Source organism: Diceros bicornis, chromosome 30 (genome assembly GCF_020826845.1).
Source record: "Diceros bicornis minor isolate mBicDic1 chromosome 30, mDicBic1.mat.cur, whole genome shotgun sequence".
NCBI lineage: Eukaryota > Metazoa > Chordata > Mammalia > Perissodactyla > Rhinocerotidae > Diceros > Diceros bicornis.
In genome coordinates this window covers 11,519,934-11,536,809 of record NC_080769.1, presented here as the reverse complement: position 1 = coordinate 11,536,809, position 16,876 = coordinate 11,519,934, and positions in this window count along the sequence as shown.

The window sequence follows — 16,876 nt, the reverse complement described above, 5'->3', positions numbered from 1 at the left end:
AATGAGTATTGATACCATTGATATTTCCTTCCTTTAACCTGTATATGATCAAGATTCCCAGAGGGAATTTCAGCACATAAATCCATCTCTGTAATTTGCAATTACATGATCAAAAGCAAACAAACAAAAATTCCAACTGAATGGGAGAAAGGATGAAATGCATGGGACCCTAAAAAGACAGCTAAATGTAACAATTTGTCATTCCTGGAAGACACAGACTGGTAAGATAACACAAGTACCAGATGGAATGATCTATCTTTCTTATCTCTTTCCTCGGCTTGCCCCACCAAACCAGCTCCCCACTAGGAGAAAAGCATGACAGGTACTGTGGTTCATGGCAGAAAAAAAAAATCACAATAGGAAATGTCACATTGAGGTCCCCATATTCTAAGCACTTTGCTGGCTGCTTTAAGCCTATTCATTTCCCATCATTGCAACAACCCCACAAAGTTTTATGATAATTCTCAATATACAAACATGAACACTGGACTTCCCATACTGTTAAAGAGTTTTCCTCAATTGTAAACCAAGTGTGGAAGCCTGAATTAAATTCAGAGTGTCTGCAATGAACACAGGGGTTCATTGCAGCGTTATTCACAATAGCCAAGACTTGGAAGCAACCTAAGTGCCCATCAAGGGACGAATGGATAAAGAAGCTGTGGTATATATACACAATGGAATACTACTCAGCCATAAGAAACGATGAAATCCAGCCATTTGTGACAACATGGATGGACATTGAGGGTATAATGCAAAGTGAAATAAGTCAGAGGGAGAAGGTCAAATACCGTATGATTTCCTTCATTAAGTAGTAGATAATAACAACAATAAACAAACACATAGAGACAGAGATTGGATTGGTGGTTACCAGAGGGGAATGGGGGAGGGAGGAGGGTGAAAGGGATAATTCGGTACATGTGTGTGGTGATGGGTTGTAATTAGTATTTTGGTGGTGAACATGATGTAGTCCATGCAGAAATAGAAGTACAATGATGTACACCTGAAATTTTTACAATGTTATAAACCAATGTTACTGCAATAAACAAAAAATTTAAAAATAAATAAATAAAAATAAAATGGCAATTGACAAAGAAAAAAAAATTCAGAGTGTCTGAGGTATTAACCAAACAACTGATCCTCTGATGGCCACTTCTGTGTCCCTCAGGAGAGGGAGAACTGTGACTGCACAGGGACATGCATGTTAGGACATCTGGTACTTGTGTTATCTTACGAGTCTGTGTCTTCCAGGAATGACAAATTGTTACATTTAGCTGTCTTTTTAGGGTCCCATGCATTTCATCCTTTCTCCCATTCAGTTGGAATTTTTGTTTGTTTGCTTTTGATCATATGTCATGTTGCACCTTAGGGGAAGAATATCTCAAGATGAGACAGATTTTGTAACTTTCTTGTTATATTTCTGATTGTTTGAAAGTATGGAATAATTCTGAAGGAATAAAGCCTTGTTTTCTTTATTTCATTCTCAGGACTTGCCCAATGTTTTAGTCAACCATTACTCAATAAAATTTGGCCTAATTAAGTAAGTAGAGGAAAGAAGAGGAGACAGAGAGGATGGAAGGAGAATCAAACAGAGGGACAGATTTTAATATTCACTTAAGTTCACAATATAGATGAGCATTTTTTAGAGCAGCATTTCTTAAACATCAGTGTATGTCAGAATCGTCTGGAGAGCTTATTAAAACAGATTGCTGGTCATGTATTGTGAACCTTTTATCAGTAGGTCTGAACTCGGGACCCAGAATTGGCATTTCTAACAAGTTCCCAGGTGCTACTGCTGCTGGTCCAGGGACCAACACATAATTTTCTTGTCACCTGCTGTATTTCATGAGATTGAAAAACGACATTGAATCCAGAAATCACAGAAATGCTTCAGAATTCTTTCTCCTGGAATTGACACATAATCCAAAAATGCAGCCCTCATCTTTTGCCTGTTCCTGTCCATGTACCTGGTCACCATAGTAGGAAACCTGTTGAGCGTCCTGACTGTCTTCTCTGACTCCCACTTCCATATCCCAATGTACTTCTTTCTCTCTGATCTGTCTTTTAATGACATCAGTTTAAGCACAATCATGATCCCAAAGATACTGCTGAACATCCAAGCACAAAATCAGGGCATCAGTTATACACGCTGCCTCACGCAGGTCTGCTTCGCCCTGGTTTTTACTTGTTTTGAAAATTGTCTCCTTGCAGCAATGGCCTATGACCACTCTATGGCCATTTGTTATCCATTGATGAACATAGTCATCAAGAACCCCTACCTTTGAAGAATGTTGATTCTACCCTCCTCGGGCACTAGCATTGCAGATGCCCTGCTTCAGAGTTTGATAGCTTTGCAGCTGTCCTTCTGTATTGACTTAGAAATCCCTCACTTCTTATGTGAACATGCTCCCATCATCAAGCTTGTCTCTTCTGATTCTTTCATCAATATTCTCCTGGATAATTTTACGGCTAGTGTACTGAGTGATATTTCTGTCTCTGGGATCTCCTGTATTCGAAATATCTCTTCTCTTTCACAAATGCCAATGGTTGGCAGAAAATGTAAGGCCTTTACTATCTGTGGATCTTGCCTCTCAGTTGTCACCTTATTCTATGGTACAGGTTTAGGGGTGTACATTAGTTCTGCAGTTACTGTCTCTTCCAGGAAGACTGCAGTGGCTTCAGTGATGCACTTTGTTGATCCTCAAATGGTTTCTCATCTAGAGACTGAGGAACGGGGGAATGAAGGGATCCTTGAGAAAAATAATCAGTAGGATAACTTTTCTTTAATGATTTTATCATCATATTAGTCTCAGGTTTCCAGAGTGAGTCAAAATGAAAGGGGTTCTGTCAGAATACTTAACTCTTCTATCATCAAGGTCTTCTAACATGACTAGATAACATGATGAGTAAGTGCATTTCTACTTGGTCTTGAAATATGATTTTTCTCTTTCTCGAACTCTGCGATGTTTGACAAATGATTTCAACTTTCTAAACTCAGTTTTGTGAGTCAAGTTCCATAGAAGGAGAACCTGAGCACTGGGATCTTGTTAGAGTGATTTTGGGTGATGGAATTCTAAGAACAAAGTAGAAGATGGTGCATAGGGCAGGGAAAGGTTTTAAGCAAGGCCATGGTTATAGGTAGAGACTAACTTCCACCTTATCCAACATTTAGAACCATGTGAATTTTACCCCAAGCTTAGACCTCCTGTAAGGTGAATGAGCTGACCTTTGTGATCTCAACACAGTAATTATAAAAGTGTATCTCTCTGGAGCAATATCAAAGTCCATCATCCTGAGTTTCATTATCTGTAACATTGGCCTAATTAGATCACCTCGGTTATTTGAGATACGTGAACTTGAAGCCTAGGAATTTTTGGTTGTAATAAGAAAATAAAACCTTGCCCTTATATTCTCAAACAGGAAAGAGAATTATCTGTCATTACAGGGATTGCAGAGGTAGAGACTATATGAGGATAAGAGAGTAGTGATGCATTCAGTCCTCCATGTGGTGGCTTCATCATAAGACTGGTGGTGGCAGCAGATGCAGGTGTCATACTTGGTCATGATGTCCAGACACAGAAAATTGGCTGTTCTTCTCTGGATAGGTTGAGAATTGACTTTTAAATGGTGTCATCTAGAAGATATCCCCTTAGCCTCATCAGTGAGAATAGGATCATATGCTCCTTCTTAATTGAATTACTCATGTTGGAAAAATGATTACTAAGAAAGTCTTAGACTGACCATGTAGGCTTAATTCCTGTTGGGCAGTCAACTCTCATAAGCACTACAACCGCTTAATACAATGCCTGACATATAGTGGTACTCAAAAACATTTAACTGGTATCATAGTATTCCACAGCTTGCATATACTCATAAGTCTTATAATCTTTTTGCACGCACTTATTTTTACCACCTCTTTCAGCATTTATATTTGTTTACCTCTACTGTAATATCTATCAGAAACCTTTTTCTCATCTGAGTAATAGAATCCAATCACTAATTTTAGGTAAAAAGAATAATGGTTCTTAGTTTTTAATGACATCTTACTTCCTTTGATACCTTCTCATTAATTTATTGACAAGAATGTATCTGAGATTTTACTTATGTCTTTAGTTGCCTCTTCTTGTTGTTATTTCTTACTCATTTCAGGCAGGATCCACACAGAGAAACATGGTAGCGTAAAAATGAATGGAATGACTGAAGTCTTAAGGAGTGGACTGTATAATTAGGGCTCTTATGCAACAATTTATAATCTGTCTTTATGAAGAAAACAGTGTTTCTGTGGAGGAAATTTTGAGTGTAAAACAGACAGTAGAAAAGAGAAGCTGGTAGGGTTAGGGCCCAGCCCTTTTCTCACAAGCACAAAACTGTTGGCTGTCAGACAGAAGCATCTTTCCGAATGTGTGTGTAGGGAGAACGATGCAGACCTCACCGGAGGCTCAAGTGGGTGCCCTTCATCAGTGCGTAGGGGAGGTATTGTGTCAGCACCACAACTGGAGGACAGCTCTCTGCCTGCTGCCCATGGTGTCTTCTAATGCAGAGCTTCCTCATTTAACATCCACAGAACACTTGCAGAGATGGATCATCTGAGGCCCTTGTTCATGCGGCTGATTTCTGAAACTTACCTGAGAAATACTGACTTTGAATCTTTGAGAGACACCCGAAAGACAAGTTTTATGAATATGTATATTGTGAGTTTCTGATGTACTCTGAAGTCTAAGAAACATGACTTCAATATTCAAAGAAAATGGGAGAACGGATTTGTATTTTGGAATATGAAAGTCATCCTTACTTCAAATTTACTTGTTAAAATACCACAAATGAAGTGGTGTGTAAAATGTATGTATAGCTCTTAAAAAGTAGTATTATGATGAAAACTCATATACAAATTGCAGGTTAAAAATAAAGCATAGAATATGCTAGAAGAGTGTCCCAGTTACGTCACATCTCCCATCTCAGTGGTAACCACTTCCCTGAATTCTATATGCATCATTCACTTTGATATTCTATTAGGTTGAATACTATGAAATTGCCAGTATTTGATCATGTTTGTCTACACACTGGCATTTTAATAGGATTCATCTGCATCCTTTTTCCACCCCTGTATGTGTCCCTATACAACTTATTAAAAATATATATATACATATTTATATATTAAAATTCCCTTGTTTTTGAACTTGTTAAAAGTTTAATTTTAATGTATGAATTCTGTGTCTTGGTTATTTTTGTATCGTTGTCATTTGGGGATTCAAATCTGTTGTTGGATGTATCACTAATTCATTCACTTTGTATGCCATATAATTTTATATTGTGTACAGCGATCTCACAAAATAGCTTTCCCTTCTAATGTGGATGGAATTTGGGTAGCTAATTTTCTGCTATTATGAATACAGCTGTTTGAATAATCTCATACATGTCTCCTTGCAGAAATGAGAAAAAATTTTACATTAGGAGTGGATTTATTGGGTATAAGGTAATGCCAAGACTTCTTTGAGCTATTTCAAACAGTTTTCCTAAGTGGTTATACCACCTATCATTCCTGTAAGAAGTTTCCTGAGATCCACATTATTTCCAACACATTTTCATTTATTCTGATTACCTAGGGGGTATAAAATATTATTTAAATAATTAGATTTATCTAAGTCAGACAAAGAAAAACAAACACTGTTTGATTTCATTTATATGTGGAATCTAAAAAAATAAAACAAATGAATAAACAAAACAAAGTAGAAACAGATTCACAGATACTGAGAATAAACTGGCTGTGGTCAGCAGGGAGAGCGGGGGTGGATTGGGTGAAGTAGGTGAAGGGGACCAAGAGGTACAAACTTCTAGTTATAAAATAAATAACCCATGGGGATGTAAACAGCAGAGGGAATATAGTCAATAATATTGTAACAACTTTCAGGGAACAGATGTTAATTAGATTTATCATGATGATTATATTTGAAAGGTTTATAAATATTAAATCACTAGGTGGTACACCTAAAAGTAACATAATGTTGTATGTCAATAATACTTCAGACCCAAAAATGAAAGAAAAATTTACACTTCTTTTATTATGAAATTGAGAGTCTTCTCACATATTATTGGCCATTTTTTTTCCTCTTTGGTGAAATATTTCTTTATAGTATTTCTCATTTTTTGTTTTTCTGTTTTTTTGTTGTTGTTGTTGAGGAAGATTGGCCCTGAGCTAACATCTGACAATCCTCCTCTTTTTGCTGAGGAAGACTGGCCGTGGGCTAACATCCTTGCCCATCACCTCCACTTTATATGGGACGCCGCCACAGCATGGCTTGACAAGCGGTGCCTTGGTGCGCGACCGAGATCCGAACCGGTGAACCCCGGGCCGCCACAGCTGAACGCGCACACTTAACCTCTGGCGCCACCAGGCCGACCCCTGTTCATTGTATTTCTAATGAGCTGCCATTGATAACAGCTCTTTATTTGATTGCAATCATAATCTTTTGTCAGTTATATGCATTGAAATTTATTTAATAGGTGTGTGGTTTGTTTTGCACTTCATTTGTTATGTGTTTTACATTAACATAAATGCTTAGTTTTAGATAGAATTGAATGTATCAATACGTTCTTGAATGGTTTGTTCTTACTAGGTCTTATTTCTGTAACCCATACTTACTTCAAAATAAAGGATTTATACTTCTGCCTAGTACATTTGTGTTTGAATCCATATGGATTTTAATTTTGATTCAATAAGAGATAGGAATCCAAATTAATTTCATGTTCCTGCACCTTTTTATTAGTTCATCCAATCATTCTAATGCCACTTCTGCAACAAATGAACTGTCCATTTATGTTGTGGTTTGTACCTAGGCTCTCTATTCTGATCAACAAGTTTATTTTATCTATCCTTGTCTTAATAATTGCATTATAACAGTCAACTAAATTAAAATTTGTTGTTATAAGAAACAAGCCCCTAATCATATAGTTACATCCTCAAAGGCATGTTGTATCACAGGTTGACTGCTACTCTGATAATTTGTAATTTACTGCAACAATAATAACCAAGAACCATAATTTCAACCCATGGTCTATAATATTAAGAAAAGGATATTGAAGCTAATAATATTAAACCAGAAAAAGTTGGTAGTAAAAGTCTATAAAGAGAATAAATGCCTGTTACATTTGAGTATGCAGCATATATTAGCAACTGCTAAATATAATATGCACAAGCAAAATCAACGTTCAATGCACTTTACATAGAATTAGCCCTTAGTGTTTGCATTTGTTATATAATAACTCTTATATTATCACATGTATTTATACAGATAATATATATCTATCCATATAAAGAAACTGTATTGCTAACCTTACATGTAGTATCAGTCTTCCTGATACTGTTTTTATGACATGGCTGCCTTTAAATGTACCTTAAAAAGGAGACAGAAGGAAGATGTGTTGAGATGTGCAGGGTAATTGAAATGGATGTTGGCCAAGAAAGGTGTAGGGAAGAAGATGGCATACATTTAATATCTTAGGGTCAATCAGCCAAAGCAAAGTTCTTCATCTCTGAGCCTTGTTCCACGAGGATTTATGCTGCCTTGTGATCACATGAGAGTAGAAGAGTTTGACTAATGAGAAGCTTTGGATATTGAACCCCCAGGGCACACAGAGACTGCAAATAGTCTGTCTGTGACCAGCACACTCAACAGCTATGCCCAGGTCAGTATGCAACCCACCTCAGTCTAGTCCCAGGGACCACCATTTCTACACAGGAGCCCAGTGTTTCATTGTCTTTCTGTGCTTTCTGAATTCAGAGATTCCATTTTTCTCCTTCATATCCAGAGAAGAATTGAATGTCATTCCTTAGTGTTGGCACGCAGGTTATCTGAAGTTCCCCAGTTTATGTTTTGCAAATAGGGACAGGTCTTGCTTGCCATTCCATCTAGGGGAAGGTATGTCCATGCAGAAGAAGAGCAGAACTAGGTCACCTTTGAGATGTCTATCTAATGGTTCATCATCTTCTACTGAACTTATTTACTTGTACTTTTGCACCAATACTCAAGCAGTTCTCATTCTAATAATTTCCTCCTCTGATCCTTAAGTCAATGGACTTTTTCCATCCTCAACAGCAATCTGCTCTTGCTCAATTTTAAAGAATGTCTTAGAATTCTCTAACAATTTCTTTAATTTCTTTCTCAAAGGGCAGAGATGTGTAGCCAGCTTCTCTTTTCCTTTCCATTCATGGCTCATGTTTCCACTTTTTAGAAGACATCTCTGGTTTTGACACATTCCTGGTTATGAGTATTCTGAAAGAGAGGAATTAGAGAATGAGGCAGATCCATAAACTACACCCCAGTCTACTGTTTCTCTTTATTATTCTATTAAATATTTTAAAAGGCATAGTGACACAGAATACTAAAACAAGTAAGCACGTATTAATGCTTCCAGAATTAGTAAAACTTGATATTTTGTCATGAGAATTATATTCTTAAAGTAACAAAATAACACGAATAAATATAGCATACTCTTTATGTTTTTCTCCCTTCCTAGAGGCAACCACATTCTTAAATTTGGTTGTTCTCCATGTGTTATTTAAAATCATTTTAGACATTACGTATATTTGTAAATGTGCGTGTATGTGGCAAAAGGTCATGATAAAAATATCTCTTAGTTGGCAAAGGGATAAATAAATTGTGGTGTGATCAGATACTCAAGTAAGGTAAGATAGTTAAAGTTAATGAACCAGAGAAAAATGTACCATGACATTAAAGATATTATTTTTAAAAACCAAATGCAAAATAACATAAATAGTACATAAAGTTTTAAAATGCAAACAAGAACATGGTTTATGGATAGAATCATATTCAATTTACAAAATCTACAAGGGAATAATGCATACCAAGTTCAGTATAGTGGTTCCTTTGGAGAAGGGAAAAGTGATTGAGGATATGGAAAAAAAAATATGTATTATTTTATTTCTTTAAAAAAATCTAATTCAAATATGGAAATATAATTCATTAATGGTGCTTAGTTGTGGATACCCAGGACTCTATTGCTTTCTCTGTACTTCTTGTATGCTTGAAATATTTTCGGAGAAATTAAAATTTTAATAACTGTGTATTTTGAAACATTTAAATTTTATCATGCTATAGACTGTTAGATAGGCAAGTTACTTATCTGTTTAGAGCTTTTAGGGTCTGCATTGATACATCTATGTCTAATTTATTCTTTTCAGTTGCTATACATATTATCATATGTCCATGAGAAAGAAATATGAATCCTTGATGTTCATTTGGATTGTTCACTCCTCCTGTTTCTCTGCATAAGCAACATTCCCAGCAGGAGCTTCAGCACATCCATTCTTCCCTGAAATTGACAGTTTTCATACTACAGATGTTCTTTCTTTCTCCTTTCCTTTTTCATCTTGTCCCACCATCACTTCTCTTCTATAATGAACCGTGACAGGTAGTGGCCTCTTGTCCATGGCAAAAACAAGTCATTATAGGAAATATTAAGAATGTTATATATATCAAACACTGTGCTTGGTGATTTTGTTTACTCATTGCTCATCCTTGCAACATTCCCATAATGTTTCATAATGGTTCCCATAATCCAAATGAGGAGATTGAGGCTCTTATACAGTTAAAAAGAGTTCCTCATTTACAAAGCAAGTGCTGGAGTTAGAATTAAACTCAGGTGTCTGTGAGTTGAGTCTTGATTGATATTGTTATGGATACTTGTTTTCATGACTCCATGCTAACGGTCCACGTTTTGTCATTGGTGAATCAGAGTCTACATAGAGACATTCAGCTCTAAATATTAGTATCTTAATGAGCTGTTCACATAAGAGACTTGTTTAGTCTTTTTCTAAATCATTGGTTTGTGAGAATAATTGGTATATACAGTGATGTACCCAGGACATAGCCAATTACCCCTTGCTTGTTTTGGGTGATCTAATGTCTATACTCCCAGGAACTCGACATAACACAAGAAATAAGAGTGTCAAGGAGTTCATCCTGGTACATAAACCAAGGATTTCTTTGGGAGCCAGTGGCCAGGCTGCCTGATCCAAATTTGATGAAGCCCAACGGAAACATAGAAGAATGATCTGAACTTCCATGATTGAATTTCAATTTTCTTTTCCTAACATTATCTGTTCATTATACAACAGACACGGAAGTGTCAAAACTATAAAAGCAATGGGGAATCAATCAAACTTCTGAGTAGCAGGGGATTAATTATTTCCATAGTCTAATAAAAAGAGGGAAATGAAAGAAGGGACGGATCTCCATGGGTTACCTTGGAAGTGAGAAAAGAACAGGAAAAATATATTTAGAGGTAATTTCCTTTTAGTGGGGATAATTTTAACTCTAAGTTTAGAATTTGAAACTGCGTATCACCTTTTACATTGCTTTGCATGTAAATATTTGGCTGGCAGTTGTACAGAAAACAGCATGCATGTAGTTTATTTCATACACGTGTGTGTGCTGGAGAAAATAATTTCTAAAAACAATGTCTCATTTTCTCATCCAATTGTCATGATCATCTCAAATAACAAGTACTCAACACTCTTCAGGTGCTAGGCTCCCATTTGCATTGATTTAAATTTTTTAGTCCCACAGCTATCAAGGCATTTTAGGTATTCAAAAAAACCTTTCTCAATTCCCGTTCTCCCTCTTAAGGCTAATTGGGCAATTTCTCCCCCTTCTTACTCCTGCAGGGACATTCCTGTAAAGCAGCCTGGACATTTGTCTTGGTAGATTTCATCTTTCTCATCCTAGGATTCTGCTCTGAATGCACTAACAAATTGTTGCTTTTTTTTTCTGTTCTTCTCAAGGTGTCATGTATTTCATTCTTCTTCCAATTCTTCCATTTTGAAAAAAAGAGAAAAAACAGAGATGTGCTATATATCATCTTATGAGATTGTTTTAACACTCTAATATTGGAAGAAAAAGAGAATCTAAGTGACATTATAATTATAACAGCTTAAAATTTCAAGGAGCATATTCTAATCTTGACTTCACATTCTGATATGTATCCTGCTTTGATGCTGTCACCTGCTAGATACAACATATGTGGTCAGAGATTAGAAGATCTTCAAAATCACAGAAAGCAGTTCAGGCTTTCTTCAGGTGGAAGTTTTCAAAAGCTACTTGACAGAATCTGATCAACCTTTCAGGACATTAAAATCTATACCACTCAAAGTTTGCATCATGTGGTGGTATGAGTTCAGCTCTGAAGTCTGGAAGTCTGAGTTCAAATCTCTTCACTACCTCTTACTGGAGTGTCAAGTATTTTATATCCATAACTTTGCTTCATTACTTGATCTTTATCTTTACATGAGGTCATGAGTAAATAAGAGGATGGTAGGAGCACCTGACTCATAGGTCACTAGAGAGAATAAAATTAGTTAGTACAAGAAAAGTGTGAGAACTCTGGCTGCACTGTAATTGGAAGTGGGAGTGCGAGCAGTTTACAATAATTATCATATTTTTATGATATCTACAAGATATCATTATTAATTACAAGAATTATAGCAAACGTTTTGTGATAAGAACCCAATAATTAGACACAGAAATGGAAATAGGGAATTAAAAGGATAGATTTTGATGATCCAATGTAAATAAAGAAGTTTAATTGAGTCACGGCCTTGACCAGACCCAGCCAGCTCACTCTGCAGAGCATTGATGAGTCAGGCCATCAGTTTCCTCATTAATTATCCTGTAAATGGTAACTATGTGAGGAGATGGATATGTTAATTAGCTTAAGCATAGTAATGATTTCATTATGTATGTATATCAAATCATCATCTTGTATACCTTAAAAATAAAAAGAAATATATTAAACAAGTAGAGAGAAAAGCATGGCCTTCTCTTGGCCTCTCAGGGTGAGACAATCAGCCAAAATGAATTTTGCAAAGGTATGGACTTTGTCAAATTAAGGTCACTTTGTTGGGGCCGGCCCAGTACCGCAAGTGGTTACGTGCACGCGCTCCACTGTGTGGGTTCACCGGTTCGGATCCTGGGCGCGCACCAACACATGGGACGCACTGCTTGGCAAACCGTGCTGTGCTGGCATCCCATATAAAGTGGAGGAAGATGGGCACGGATGTTAGCCCAGGGCCAATCTTCCGCAGCAAAAAAAGAAGAGGATTGCCAGATGTTAGCATGGGGCTGATCTCCTCACGAAAAAAAAAAATTAAAAAAAAAAGGTCATTTTGTTGATGGTTTCATTTCCTATGCAAAGCTTTTTAGTTTTAGGTAGTCCCAACTGTTTATTTTTGCTTTTTTGCCTTTGTTTTTGGTTTGAAATCCAAAATATGGTGGCCAAAACCAATGTCAAAGAGGTTACACCCTAAATTTTCTCCTAGGAGTTTTAGTTTCAGATATTACATATAAGCCTTAATCCATTCTGAGTTTTTGTGAGTGGTATAAGATGGGAGTCCAGTTTCATGCTTTTTTATTTTTAATTTTTTATTGCAGTAACATTGTTTATGAGATTATATAAATTTCAGGTGTATGTGATTCTATTCTGACTTCCATATATATTCTTGAATCCTCATTACCTGAAAGAGTAAGTATCTACTTACGTATGGACATAAACCAACAGAGACACTTGGCTCCAGCCCACCTACCATTTTATATTTCAGTTCTTTTTGTGATACATGGAATACTTCATCTTGTTTTGAGCCTGATTCTTCTGTTACCAAATTCCTCTGACATGACTAGATAACATAATGTCCAAATACGTTTTCACTTGGCATTGAAACTTGACTTTCCTTTTGTGTAGTTCTGTGTTGTTTGACAAATGATTTCAATTCAACTCTTAACTCATTCTCTTTTCTCAGATTTCATATATACGTAGAACCTTAGATAGTGGTTAAAGTTTTAGTAATATTTTTGTGGATGGCTCTCAGAAGAAAGAAAGATTGTGCAGGGAAAGGATGGAATGAGGAAGCACGTCTGTGTTCAAATTTAGAGCTGGCTTCCATCTGCTCCCATGATAGGAACATGTAAATTGAAACCCAAAGTTGGGCCTAAAGTGAGACATGGAGCTCACTTTTCATACCCCAATTTAGTAATTACTGAGACCAGACACTTGTAAACCATATCCCTTTGAGACAACATTAGCATCCAATATACTCAGTTACATTGTCTATAAAGTTGGCAATATTATATCATCTCAGTGGTTTGAGATGATTTTGAGATATCTGAAGTTCATCAGTGAAGAAGCGTTCAGTTCTAATAAGAAAAAAAATACTCTTATCTCTAATACAGCCAAACCAAAAAGAGAGTTGTCTGTCACTACAAGGACTTCAGAGATACGGGATGTACAAGAACAGGAGAGCAGGGATCATTCATTCCGCCATTTGGTAGGTTAGTCCTAGGACTGGTTCTCCTCAAGTTCACAAGGTGGTGGCATCAAATATAGGTGTCACACTTGAACATGATGCCCAGAGACAGAAAACTGTCCTTCCCAGTGTCAGATGATAATAGGTGTTTGGATGGAGTCATCTAGAGGACATCTATAGTGGGTTAAATGGTGGCCCTCAATACAATATGTCCACTTCTCAGTCCACCTAATTTGTGATTAATAACTTATATGATAAAAGGATGATTTTTAATTGTTTAGGAAAAGGGTCTTTGCAGAGGATGCACTTACTTTGGATTATTTGGAGGGGGTGTTAAGTCTAAGTATGATCACATGTATCCTTATAAAAAAACATAGACGTGGAGGAGACACAGAGAAAAGAAGGAGGAGACACAGAGAAAAGAAGGAGGCAATGTAACCATGGAGACAGATACTGGATTGATGCAGCCAGTATTTGATCATTTTGCCCTACGAAACTATCATTTTCATAGACTTCTAATACATCTTTTTTTCACTCCTATAATTTCCCAATATATATATTAAATACACTTGGCTTAATATTGACCTTGTTAAAAGTTTAAAGTTAATTGATGAATTCTCACCAACATCAGCAATATGGCAGCATAGGATATTCCTAAGCTTCCCCCTTCCAGGAATAGACTGACTATACGGGTATATAAAATCAATTCCCTCTGAGAGAAATCCAGAAACTGTTTGAGTGACTCCTACTTTTCTGGGGACTGAGAAAATACCCACACCACACAGGTAGGAAAAGCTGAAATATATTCACGCCGTAAATCTTACTTCTGGTACAGTATCTTACAACCAGGTGAGAATCCTGAGCTCTCAGCTTATCCCTGAGGAGTGAAGGGCTTGGATCACACATGTGGGGCCCCAACTTTTATGGTAAACCTGAGGGACTGGCTCCCAAGTCATCTAGTTCTGAAAGCCAACAGGGCTTCGCATTTGTGAGTCCCCTAGCACCACAGAAAACAAAGAAGAAGTTTTTAAATGAGTAAGCAAGAACTACCCATGGCTGTTCCTCTGAGATCAGAATAGAAGAAGGAGCCAAAAACACAAAGCTCCCACTTTCTCCCTGGAAGGCACTTGACTGCATAGTTTCTAAATTGTTGAACGTGGGTTGCACTCTAACCCATGCAGCCTGTATCTGTGATCTGACCAGGCTCCTCTGGAATCTTGAAATGGCTTCTGGACACCTTTGATGGAGGCATTGGACATCCTGATTTCAAACTGCAGTACAAAGCTTTAGTAATCAAAACTGTGTGATACTGACATAAAATCAGACACAGACCAATGAAACAAAATCAGAGCCCAGAAATAAATCCTGTCATATACAGTCAACTTGGATTTGACAAGGGAGCAAAGGATATTAAAAGGGGAAAGGATTGTCTGTTCCAATAAATGTTGTTGGAAAAACTGCATAGCTACAGGCAAAAGAACGAAATGGGACTCCTAACTAACACCACCCACAAAAATTAACTCAAAGTGGATTAATGACTTAAACATAAAACCTGAAACCATACAAGTCTTAGAAGAAAACATAGGGAAAAGTCCCTTGGCATGGGTCTTGGCAACAATTAGGATAGCAAAAGCACAAGCAACAATAGCAAAAATTAATAAATGGGTCTACACCAAACTAAAAAGCTTCTTCACAGCAAAATAAATCATCAACAAAATGAAAAGCCTACCTATGGAATGGAATACTTGCAAACCATATATCTGAAAAGAAGTTAATATCTAATATATATAAAGAACTCATACAACTCAATAGCAAAAAAAAAAAAATCTGATTAAAAAATGGGCTGAGGAACTGAATAGACATTTTTCCAAAGAAGACATACAAATGCAAATAGGTACGTGAAAAGATGCTGAGCACCACTAATCATGAGGAAATGCCAATCAAAACCACCATGGGATATTGCCTTACACCACTGGCTCAGTGCTTAAGTTCACATGCTCCACTTTCGCGGCCCGGGGTTTGCAGGTTCAGATCCCAGGAGTGGACATATGCACCACTTGTCAAGCCATGCTGTGGCAGGCGTCCTACATATAAAGTCGAGGAAGATGGGCACAGATGTTAGCCCAAGGCCAATCTTCCTCAGCAAAAAGAGGAGGATGGGCAATGGATTTTAGCTCAGGGCTAATCTTCCTCACTAAACAATAAAAATAAAAAGATCAAGAGATTACAGATGTTGGCAAGGATGTGGAGAAAAGGGAATTCTGGCACACTGTTGGTGGGAATGCAAATTGGTACAGTCATTATGGAAAACAGTGTGAAGTTCCTCAAAAATATACAAATAGAACTATCATATGATCCAGCAATCACACTTCTGGGAACATATCTGAGGACATGAAATCATTATCTCAAAGAGATGTTTGTACTCCCATGTTTATTGCAGCACTATGTACAATAGCCAAGATATGGAAACAACCCAAGAGTCCATCAATGGATGAATGGAGAAAGAAAATGTGGTGTAAATATACACAATGGAATAGTATTCAGCCATAAAAAGAAGGAAATCCTGCCATTTACAACAACACGGATGGAACTTGAGGGCACTAAGCAAAGTGAAATAAGTCAGATAGAGAAAAACAAATATAATATGATCTCACTTATATGTGGAATCTAAAATAAAGCAAAACAAAAACCTGAGCTCATAGATACAAAGAACAGATTGGTTGTTGTCAGAGGTGGGAAGTGGGGGTGGGTGAAATGGGTGAAGGGAGTCAAAAGGTACAAACTTCCAGTTATATGATAAATGTTATTGGGATACAATGTACAATATGGTGACTACAGTTAATAATACTGTATTGTATATTTACAAGTTGTTAAAAGAGTAAATCTTAAGGTTCTCATCACAAGAGAAATACTTATAATCATGTATGGTAACAGATGCTACCTAGACTTATTGTGGTGATCATTTCACAATATATACAAATATCAAATCATTTTGTTTTACGCCTGACACTAATATAATATTATAGGTCAATTATACCTCAATAAAAAATTAAAAATAGAACTACCATATCACCCCACAATCCCACTTCTGTGTATATCTGCAAAAGAAATGACATCAGTATCTTCAAGTGATATCTGCTCTTGCATGCTCATTTCAGTATTATTCAAAATAGCCAAGATATAGAAACAACTTAAGTCACGAAACATATAAACTACTACCAACTTCAATTTTCTTTTTCTTTTAAAGCACACCTTTTGGGAGATTCTGATATACAGAGCCACTACATAATAATATTGAGTCTAAGGAGCAGAAAGAAAAAATAATGAAGAAAAGTGAGCAGACTCTAAGGGAACTACAGGACGTGATCAAGTGAAAAAAATGTACTATGGGAGCCCGAGAAAGAGAAAAGAAAGAGAAAGAATTGGAAAGAGTATTGGAAGGAAAAATGGTCTAAAATTTTCCAAATATGGCGCAAGACATGAACCTACAAATTAAGAAGTTCTGTGAATTCCAAGGAATATAACTCAAAGATAGTAACAATAAGACACATTATCATCAAACCG